We start from the raw sequence: 10439 nt of genomic DNA on the forward strand, positions 1-10439 counted from the left end.
TTCCCAAGGAATTTTTTTTTTCCTTTCCTGGACCAGTTGGTAGGGAGGGGTCATTTCCCTGGGGAAACCCCCATTTGGAGTTTTCCTCCCTAGTTTGCCCTAAACTAGGACACAGCATTTCAAGGGTTTAAAGCTGCATTTCAGGGTACCTCTACCCATGCCCCGGCACTAAATATTTCCAACAGGAGCGAGTCCGGCAGGTATGTAACGGTAATGCCAACTGGGAGTCTATTCTTTTTCTTATTTTCATTTATAATGTAGAGAGCCCTAATTAGAGGTCCCTATGAGACACCATTCATATCTATACTATTCTTCTCCACCCTAATTAATCACAGGGGGAGTGCTACTTAGTAATCACTAATACATAATTATGCAAGTCCATAAATTATCCAACTTAGCCGGCAACACTGCTGAAACACAAAGTTTTGCTTCTTACCTTTTTTTTTTTCCTTTGCTCCATTGCTCTGAGTAATTGCAGTAAAAAAAGAAAACACTGTCTTTTCCCAAAGAGTTTTCTTCTACGCAGAGCTCCTTACCTCAATTTTAACTCAGAGGAGCCAAACAGCTAAGGTCCCTCTGAGGGCTTTTATACCCGGTGGGATTTGCCGCCTCCCTTTTCCCAGGCATTGTGGGAAAAAGAGGCGGGCTCAATTAGGGGTATATTAACCCCAGGCTGTGCTAAAGGGCATTATTCCCTCCAAGGGAATCAGCTGGGCTAAAGAGCTTGTCTCTCATTTCAGCGAAGAGGCTCTTTCAATTTACTCCAGCCTGTTTTTAGCAGGTATCTTTTGGGCATTTGAAGCAGCAGAGGTTTTGAAAACACCTTGAAGAAAACATTATTGAACACAGGGAGAATTTAAGTTCATGATTTTGGGTTGGGAGTTCAGTGGTGATAGGATGCTTTTATAATGATTCTTCTGTTTGGGTTTTTTTTAGGAGGATTGCAGTTTCCTGAAGTTCTAGGTCACGTCAAGTGTGATACTTCAGATTCTCTCAGCAGATTCATCGTGACACAAAAGGGAACCGCTGCGGCAGCTTTCCTTAGCAGCAGATCGGTCTCTCCGATGGATTCGCTTCGGAGAGATAAGTCGAGGGCTGTGGTCACAGAGGGGATCGAAGCAGGGTAGTGGGTTAGGATTCACACCGGTTAGGGTTTTGAGTCAGCTATGGGGAGGGGGAGGTTTGAGAACTGGCCTCTGGGGCCACCGTGAGGGAAAGGCTCACTTTGGCTAACAATGCTGAGGCGGGCAGGGCAGAGCAGTCCCAAGGTGTGTCGTCACTTGTCTGTCGTGCTTTCCGTGTCTTCCGTTCATCTCGTGTAACGTGTCTCTTGCCTTAGTCCTCCCAGGAGCTTATGAGAAACCCCAGGTCCTTCCGGTCATCTCCCATCTTTCGTTCCTCGGCCCGGGGCCGACGCCGGCGAAGTTTTGATTCGGGAGGTCAGACAGGCGTCAGAATCGCATTTCTGTTCCGAAGCATCCGATCGGATGTCTTTTTAGGTCTTGTTCTCAGCTGTGTTGACAGCTGTGTGCAGTCATCTTTCTTTACAGTGGATAAGGACTTGTGCCGATTCAAAGGCAGGCAGAGGCTTCCAGCCACAGGATTCTCAGGCATCCGTCTCCGCGGTTCTCGGAATAAGTCGTTCCGTTAGCATCTTTTTCCTCCGGGGTCATCCGAGCCCGGCGGGCTTGCCTTCGGTCCCCCCTCGGTCATCTCGTTCAGCATTCTCTCGATCCTCGTGAGGACTTTCTCGTCTCAGAGAGTTTTCTCTCCCCGTCATGTCCCCTCGTCTCACGTGTCACGGGTGTCTGGGGGTATTCGGTCTGGAACTGCTCTGCCCTGCCGCCCGGCCCCGTTGCAGGTGTTCAAGGACAAGTCCCGGGCACTTGTAGTGGAGATTCGTAATAGGGGCTGTAGTTGGAGTCTAGGTAGTATTCTTATGTTGGCAGAAGGTGTCTGGAGCTGTGAAGTTACCCTGCAGCACTTTGACTTTTTTCTTAACTTTCTTTCAGATGCGGATGGATCGACCTCCCGGCAGAGCGCCCCGTCCCAGATGAGGCGATCCCCCCGAGAAGGTCGGTCATGGTTTTTCTTTGCAGCGGGGCTGGAACCGGTCACTGTGTTACAGATCTGCTCTTTGTCTTTATTTTTAGGAAGTAAAGCCGGATAGCAGCAGCGAAGGCGAAGCAGGTAGAAGGTGAGCCTCGGTTGGTGAAGAGAAGCAGTTGTTCTTGCTGGGGTCTCAGTTTCTGGTGCAACTTCCAGCATTCCTGCTTGTTTGTGTGTTTTAGGCTGCCTCCTGATGTTGTGCTGAGGCCCCCTCACTGACATGCCAAGAGACCCGGTTTGCTTCTCCGGTGAGCCCCAGCAAATGTTACTGGAGTCCGTGACGAAGCCTCGACCTCGTCCACGTGAAGGTGCGGTCCAGGTAGCCTTTAGCCACGGCCGAGGAGTCGCGGCGAGTCGGGGGCGTCGGGAGGAGCGGCGACGGCGTGCTCAACTTTTAGCGACGCCGCATCGCCTCCTCTCCGTTTATTCTAGGCGTGCCCCGCGACGATGGCGTCCCCCTCGGAGCGTGGCCGAAGCGTGCGGCCCGAGGACCCGGGCGTTCCTAAGAGATGGTGAGTAGGAGCATAGTTGGGTTTTGGTGAATATGCCACTAAGATTCTGCACTTATATTTGGTTTTCTTTGTCGTAGGTGATGATACTTGTCGGAGACGACAGCCTGGTGAGAGAAGACCTTCCCAGACGGCGAGGTGGCTTCGTTTGGCCCCTGACCGGCCTCTTGCCGTGACTCACGTCTTCAGCCATCCGAGAGATAAGCGGAGCCCGCAGAGGGGATCAAAGCAGGGCGGCGGGTCGGGACTCAGATCGGTTTGGGTTTTTGAGTGAGCTTTGGGGATGGGGAGACTCTAGAAATGACCCCCTAGACCCCATTGGGGGAAAGCCTCACTTTGGCTCGCGATGCTGAGGCGGGCAGGGCAGAGCAGTCCCAGGGTGTGTCGTCACTTGTCTCTCGTGCCTTCCGTGTCTTCCGCGCATCTCGCGTAATATGTCTCTTGCCTTAGCCCTCCCAGGGGCTTGGGAGAAACCTGGCGTCCCTCTGCTCATCTCCCATCTTTGCGTTCCTCGGCCCGGTGCTGACACCGGCGAAGCTTCGATTTGGGAGCTCGGACACGCGTCAGAATCGCATCTCTTTTCAGAAGCATCCGATCGGATGTCTTTTTAGGTCTTGTTCTCAGCTGTGTTGACAGCTGTGTGCAGTCATATTTCTTTACAGTGGATAAGGACTTGTGCCGATTCAAAGGCAGGCAGAGGCTTCCAGCCACAGGATTCTCAGGAATCCGTCTCCGCGGTTCTTGGAATAAGTCGTCCCGTCGGCATCTTTTTCCTCCGGGGTCATCCCAACCCGGCGGGCTCGCCTTAGGTCCCCCCTCGGTCATCTCGTTCAGCATTCCCTCGGTCCTCGTGAGGACTTTGTCGTCTCAGAGAGTTTTCTCTCCCTGTTGTGTCCCCTTGTCTCTCGTCTCATTTGTCACGGGTGTCTGGGGGTATTCGGTCCGGAACTGCTCTGCCCTGCCGCCCGGCCCGGTTTTAGGTGTTCTAGGACAAGTCCTGGGCACTTGTAATTGGGGATTCGTAATAGGGGCTGTAGTTGGAGTCTAGGTGGTATTCTTATGTTGGCAGAAGGTGTCTGGAGCTGTGAAGTTACCCTGCAGCACTTTGACTTTTTTCCTAACTTTCTTTCAGATGGGGATGGATCGACCTCCCGGCAGAGCGCAGTATCCTAGATGAGGCGATCCCCCTGAGAAGGTCGGTCACGGTTCTTCTTTGCAGCAGGGCTGGAGCCAGTCACTGTGTTACAGCTCTAGTCTTTGTCTTTTTTTTCAGGAAGTAAAGCCGGATAGCAGCAGTGAAGGTGAAGCATTGTGAAGGTGAGCCTCGGTTGGTGAAGAGAAGCAGTTCTTCTTGCTGGGGTCTCAGTTTCTGCTATAACTTTAATCCCTTGTTTTTTCATTTTAGGTGGTCTACTTGCAAGATATCCCAGCCCAGGATGCCAGAGGACAGGTGGGTGCAAGCTCTAAGTGTGTTTTGGTGTTTAAGTACCTGGTTTGCTGATAATGTTTAGTTCTCTCAGATAGAATGAAAGAACCACATCACGAATCCCACCTTGTGGATCCTGACACGAATCGGTGTCACGGACAGGATTCTGAGAGACAGAAGGGGTTGCAGATTTGTTGTGCATTCAGTCTCGGGCAAAGACGTTTCGCCTCAGCCGCCCCTAGCCTGCCACGCCGGTGAGCAGTGTCTAGAAAGCAAGGGAGGTGATTCGAATTTCTTAAGAACTGCACACGCCTCGATGCAAAGCACCCCACACTCATTTGAGGGCTCTGTCTTCAGAATTTTACAAGGGATATTTGAGTACCAGAGTTTGGACTGACTGATTTTTCTGTTTAAAGTACTTGTTTGCTGATCATGTTTAGTTCTCTCAGATAGAATGAAAGAACCACATCACAAATCCCACCTTGTGGATCCGGACACGAATCGGTGTCACGGACAGGATTCTGAGAGACAGAAGGGGTTGCAGATTTGTTGTGCACTCAGTCTCGGGCAAAGACGTTTCGCCTTAGCCGCCCCTAGCCTGCCATGCCGATGAGCAGTGCCTAGAAAGCAAGGGAGGCGATTCGAATTTCTCAAAAACTGCACATGCCTCGGCGCAAAGCACCCCACACTCATTTGAGGGCTCTGTCTTCAGAATTTTACAAGGGATATTTGAGTACGAGAGGTGGGACTGACTGATTTTTCTGTTTAAAGTACTTGTTTGCTGATAATGTTTAGTTCTCTAAGATAGAATGAAAGAACCACATCACAAATCCCACCTTGTGGATCCGGACACGAATCGGTGTCACGGACAGGATTCTGAGAGACAGAAGGGGTCGCAGATTTGTCGTGCACTCGGTATCGGGGGAAAGACGTTTCGCCTCAGCCGCCCCTAGCCTGCCACGCCGGTGAGCAGTGTCTAGAAAGCAAGGGAGGCGATTCGAATTTTTTAAAAACTGCACATGCCTAGATGCAATGCACCCCACACTCGTTTGAGGGCTCTGTCTTCAGAACTTTACAGGGGATCTTTGAGTACGAGAGGTGGGACTGAGTGGTTTTTCTTCTGTTTAAGTCCCTGGTTGGCTGACAAGCTTTTGTAGTCCAAGATGGAATAAAGGAACCGCATCAGGAATTCCACCTTGCGGATGGTGCCAGTCATATTTTCTGTTTTGTCCGAGGTTCCGTGCAGAGAGGCAGAGCCGAAGTTTGCGATCGGCCGCACCGCAGCCGGCGCGGGGGACGTCTCGATGTACGCATCCTATCGAGGATGGGTCTTGTCCTATTACGTTACAAAAGGTAAGCGTCACAGGTGGAAGTTGGGATCAGGGGAAAAGCATTTATAATCAGTGGAGCCAATTTAAAGTTAAGGTACAGGACAGGGCTGTAGTGGGGTGGGCCCCTCTGAAGCCAAGGGAGAGGGTTTCTTTTCGAGCTCCCCAGAGCTTTTGCCGGGCAGGGCAGTTCCAATCCATCCTCTCACGCTCTCGCGTTTCACGTCGTCGGCCGTCTCAGCCTCTCGATGTCGTCGTGGACTTTTTCGTCCGAGGAACCGGCCTTCGCGTCCCCGCGGCTATCGCCACGTTCACCCGGCAGACATCGCCTGCGCTCGCCTCTGTAAAAAGTGCCTTGTGCTGTGCTCGCCTCTGTAAAAAGTGCCTTGTGCTGCGCTCGCCTCTGTAAAAAGTGCCTTGTGCTGCGCTCGCCTCTGTAAAAAGTGCCTTGTGCTGCGCTCGCCTCTGTAAAAAGTGCCTTGTGCTGCGCTCGCCTCTGTAAAAAGTGCCTTGTGCTGCGCTCGCCTCTGTAAAAAGTGCCTTGTGCTGCGCTCGCCTCTGTAAAAAGTGCCTTGTGCTGCGCTCGCCTCTGTAAAAAGTGCCTTGTGCTGCGCTCGCCTCTGTAAAAAGTGCCTTGTGCTGCGCTCGCCTCTGTAAAAAGTGCCTTGTGCTGCGCTCGCCTCTGTAAAAAGTGCCTTGTGCTGTGCTCGCCTCTGTAAAGTGCCTTGGGCTGTGCTCGCCTCTGTAAAGTGCCTTGGGCTGTGCTCGCCTCTGTAAAGTGCCTTGTGCTGCGCTCGCCTCTGTAAAGTGCCTTGTGCTGCGCTCGCCTCTGTAAAAAGTGCCTTGTGCTGCGCTCGCCTCTGTAAAAAGTGCCTTGTGCTGCGCTCGCCTCTGTAAAAAGTGCCTTGTGCTGTGCTCGCCTCTGTAAAAAGTGCCTTGTGCTGTGCTCGCCTCTGTAAAGTGCCTTGTGCTGTGCTCGCCTCTGTAAAGTGCCTTGTGCTGTGCTCGCCTCTGTAAAGTGCCTTGTGCTGTGCTCGCCTCTGTAAAGTGCCTTGTGCTGTGCTCGCCTCTGTAAAGTGCCTTGTGCTGTGCTCGCCTCTGTAAAGTGCCTTGTGCTGTGCTCGCCTCTGTAAAGTGCCTTGTGCTGTGCTCGCCTCTGTAAAAAGTGCCTTGTGCTGTGCTCGCCTCTGTAAAAAGTGCCTTGTGCTGTGCTCGCCTCTGTAAAAAGTGCCTTGTGCTGTGCTCGCCTCTGTAAAAAGTGCCTTGTGCTGTGCTCGCCTCTGTAAAAAGTGCCTTGTGCTGTGCTCGCCTCTGTAAAAAGTGCCTTGTGCTGTGCTCGCCTCTGTAAAAAGTGCCTTGTGCTGTGCTCGCCTCTGTAAAAAGTGCCTTGTGCTGTGCTCGCCTCTGTAAAAAGTGCCTTGTGCTGTGCTCGCCTCTGTAAAGTGCCTTGGCTTGGAGCTGCCCTGCCCTGGCACATAGTTAGAGTTAGGTAGAACAGGTATAAAAGGTTATAGGTCCTGTTTTCTATGAGGTTTTTGTGTACAAAATGTGTGGGCCTAGAGGGGGGCTGAGTCATAGCTATCATACAATCCCTCACTGACCACCTTGTGTTGTCTTGCAGGTCTCTGATGCCTATTTTCTGAGGATCTACCATTTGATGTTGAGAAGCAGCAGCGAGAAGATGTCTTGGGGCATTTTGTTCAGCACAGTGTTTCAAATAAGGGTTGCGGTCACTGTGTGAGTTAGAGTCTCCTGCTGTGTGTCAGGGTGTGTCTGTCTGTGAGAGTCGGTGGGTCTGGGTGTGCTTGTGTGTGTGTGTGTTGTGCGGTTCTAACCTTGTGTGTATTGCTTTTGCTTTTCAGGACTTTAAATTCACTTTTAAATTTAGAATAAAAAATCCCCAGCTGGGGGGGTTTTTTTTTTTCCCTCCCAGCTGGGGTTTTTTTTCCTCGGTCCCGGCCGGTCTGCGAGGCGACAGTCATTGCCTAAGTTTGGGCACGGACCGGCCCCGGACCGGGGTTTTTGTCAGGCAGGCTGATTTTTGAGGCCCCTGGGAACTGTGTTCCCGTGGGGTAGGAGGGGTGTGTGTGTGTGTGTGTGTGTGTGTGTGTGTGTGTGTTGTGCGGTTCTAACCTTGTGTGTATTGCTTTTGCTTTTCAGGACTTTAAATTCACTTTTAAATTTAGAATAAAAAATCCCCAGCTGGGGGGGTTTTTTTTTTTTTCCCTCCCAGCTGGGGTTTTTTTTCCTCGGTCCCGGCCGGTCTGCGAGGCGACAGTCATCGCCTAAGTTTGGGCACAGACCGGCCCCGGACCGGGGTTTTCGTCAGGCAGGGTGATTTTGAGGCCCCCGGGAACCAAGTTCCCGTGGGGTAGGAGGGGTGTGTGTTGTGGGGTTCTAACCTTGTGTGTATTGCTTTTCAGGACTTTAAATTAACTTTTAAATTTAGAATAAAAAATCCCCAGCTGGGGGGGTTTTTTTTTTTTCCCTCCCAGCTGGGGTTTTTTTTCCTCGGTCCCGGCCGGTCTGCGAGGCGACACTCATCGCCTAAGTTTGGGCACGGACCGGCCCCGGACCGGGGTTTTTGTCAGGCAGGCTGATTTTTGAGGCCCCTGGGAACTGTGTTCCCGTGGGGTAGGAGGGGTGTGTGTGTGTGTGTTGTGCGGTTCTAACCTTGTGTGTATTGCTTTTGCTTTTCAGGACTTTAAATTCACTTTTAAATTTAGAATAAAAAATCCCCAGCTGGGGGGGTTTTTTTTTTTTCCCTCCCAGCTGGGGTTTTTTTTCCTCGGTCCCGGCCGGTCTGCGAGGCGACAGTCATCGCCTAAGTTTGGGCACGGACCGGCCCCGGACCGGGGTTTTCGTCAGGCAGGCCGATTTCGAGGCTCCCGGGAACCACGTTCCTGAGGACCACCGCCAGCAGGGTTATAACGGGGCGGTTGAGAGGAGAGCGAAGGTGAGTGTGTGTGTGAGCAGAAGCCGGCTTCTGTGGCGAATGAGTATTGTGTTTTGTGTGTGCTTGTTGTGGTTTGGGGGAGCAGTAATAATGAAACAGCATGTATTGTCCTTTTCAGAAATGGTTATATTACGTTAATATGTATTTGGCTTGTATTGTTCTGTATTTGCTGCTGTGTTTCTCTGTATTGCTCTGTATCTGAATTAGGAGTTTTTCAGCGTGTACAGCAATTGTATTGTATTGTAATGCATTTGTATCCAGTTTCTATGTGTTTTTCTGTACTGTAAATAAATTCATTCAATAAAGTTGCCTCACCCCTAATAAAGATGATCCCCCCCACCCCCTCCTCCCCAACCCCTGTGTCTTTGGTGTGGTGTAGTCATTATTTTCATTCTATTTCTTGCTTTTCTGTCTCTTCCTAACCTTATTTCTGTCTGTCACTTCCTCTATTTTTCTGTTCCTTTGCTCTCTGACTCCAACCCTTTATTTTCCCTCCAACTCTGTTTCCTTTCCTTCTAGCTCCGAGTTAGACAGACAGCAAATGGAGTCGATTCCTTTCCACTGTAACTCAGTTCCAGTGAACAGGAATCGTCTCTGTTTCCTTTCTCTCTACCTCTGAGTTAGACAGAAAAGAAATAGAGTTGGTTTCTCTCCACTCTCCCTCTGTCTCTTTTCTCTCCAACTCTGTTTCTTTTCCCTCTAGCTCCGAGTTGGACAGACAGCAAATGGAGTCGATTCCTTTCCCCTGTAACTCTGAGTTACAGGGACCAGGCATTGTCTCTGTTTCCTTTCTCTCCACCTCTGAGTTAGACAGAAAAGAAATAGAGTCGGTTTGTCTCCACCCTTCCTCTGTTTCTTTTCCCTCTGGCTCTGAGTTAGACAGACAGCAAACGGAGTCGATTCCTTTCCACTGTAACTCAGTTACAGTGACCAGGAATTGCCTCCGTTTCCTTTCTCTCTACCTCTGAGTTAGACAGAAAAGAAGTAGAGCTGTTTTCTTTTCCCTCCAACTTAGTTTTCTTTCCCTCTAGCTCTGAGTTAGACAGAAAGCAAACGGAGTTGATTTCTTTCCCCTGTAACTCAGTTACAGTGAACAGGAATTGTCTCTGCTTTGTTTCTCTCTACCTCCGAGTTAGATGGAAAAGAGAGTTGGTTTCTTTTCCCCCATCCCTCTCTTCTTTTTCTTTCTACTTCAACTCTGTTTCTTTTCTCTCTCACTCAGAGGGAAAGGAAATAGAGTTTTTATTTTGTTCCACTCTCCCTCTCTTTGTTTTCCTTCTAACTTTGTATTCCTTCTAACTTTGTTTCCTTTCCCTCTGTGTTTCTTTGCACTGTCCCACTCTTTCTTTCCACTCTAAGTCTCTCTCCCTTTTCTCTGTAACTCAGCTTTAGACTTAGACTTTATTTCTTTTTGTTCTCTATTTCCTTTCCCTCTAACTGAGTTACAGAGAAAAGAACCTTTCTTTTCTCTCAAGTTTGAGTTCATCCTTTCTTTTCACTCCAACTTTGAGTTGATCATTTCTTTTCACTCAAACTTTAAACTCCTTTCTCTTCTAAGTTTGTGTTTTGCTTTCTAGCTTTAAAGTTTAAAAAAAGCAGCAGTAGAACCTTTCATGCTCCCGGGGAGTAAATAAACAAAATAAATCTTGATTATAAATACATACCATTTACTCCCCGGGAGCACGAAACCTTCTACTGCTGCACCAGACTTATAGTTTTTATTCTTTTTCTTTACAGTGTATATATACTATATAGGGGGTCCCCACCCATACACACCCACATTATACCCACCCCCTAGCCCTCTCACACAACCACTGCCTCCTAACACCAGGTAACCCCCACTCACCCCGCCCCTGCACCCCCCCAGCCCCAAGCACTCACCCCGCCCCTACACCCCCCCCAAAGCCAAGCAGCCCCCCACCTACACACCACCTCTCCCCTCTCACACACCCCCAGCCCAACACACAACAAAACCAAGCACTTCCCCCTATTCAGCAGCCACCCCAGAAAAAAGCCCGACACGCAACACCAAACAAATGACCCCACCCCGAATCACCACCACAATGACATCAAAAACCCCCCGGCCCCACCCCGCAGCTGTCCGTCACGCC

The 10439-nt window shown here is 50.3% G+C and overlaps 1 long non-coding RNA gene across 4 annotated transcripts; it reads left to right on the top strand.

Annotated features, from left to right (window-relative positions):
* The first annotated feature begins 2006 nt into the window (after nucleotides 1-2006).
* LOC131576721 (uncharacterized) lies at nucleotides 2007-9546 on the top strand. 4 transcript variants are annotated; one of them, XR_009277055.1, is made up of 6 exons: nucleotides 2007-2075; nucleotides 2154-2197; nucleotides 4024-4068; nucleotides 5280-5397; nucleotides 6994-7455; nucleotides 7751-9546. It is a non-coding gene; the product is annotated as an uncharacterized LOC131576721 (long non-coding RNA). The 4 variants fall into 4 exon arrangements; XR_009277056.1 differs by having other exon boundaries at nucleotides 6994-7758; nucleotides 8014-9545; XR_009277057.1 differs by having other exon boundaries at nucleotides 6994-7754; nucleotides 8014-9545.
* The last annotated feature ends 893 nt before the right edge of the window (nucleotides 9547-10439 follow it).

The sequence above is a fragment of the Poecile atricapillus genome, chromosome 2 (assembly GCF_030490865.1).
Source record: "Poecile atricapillus isolate bPoeAtr1 chromosome 2, bPoeAtr1.hap1, whole genome shotgun sequence".
NCBI lineage: Eukaryota > Metazoa > Chordata > Aves > Passeriformes > Paridae > Poecile > Poecile atricapillus.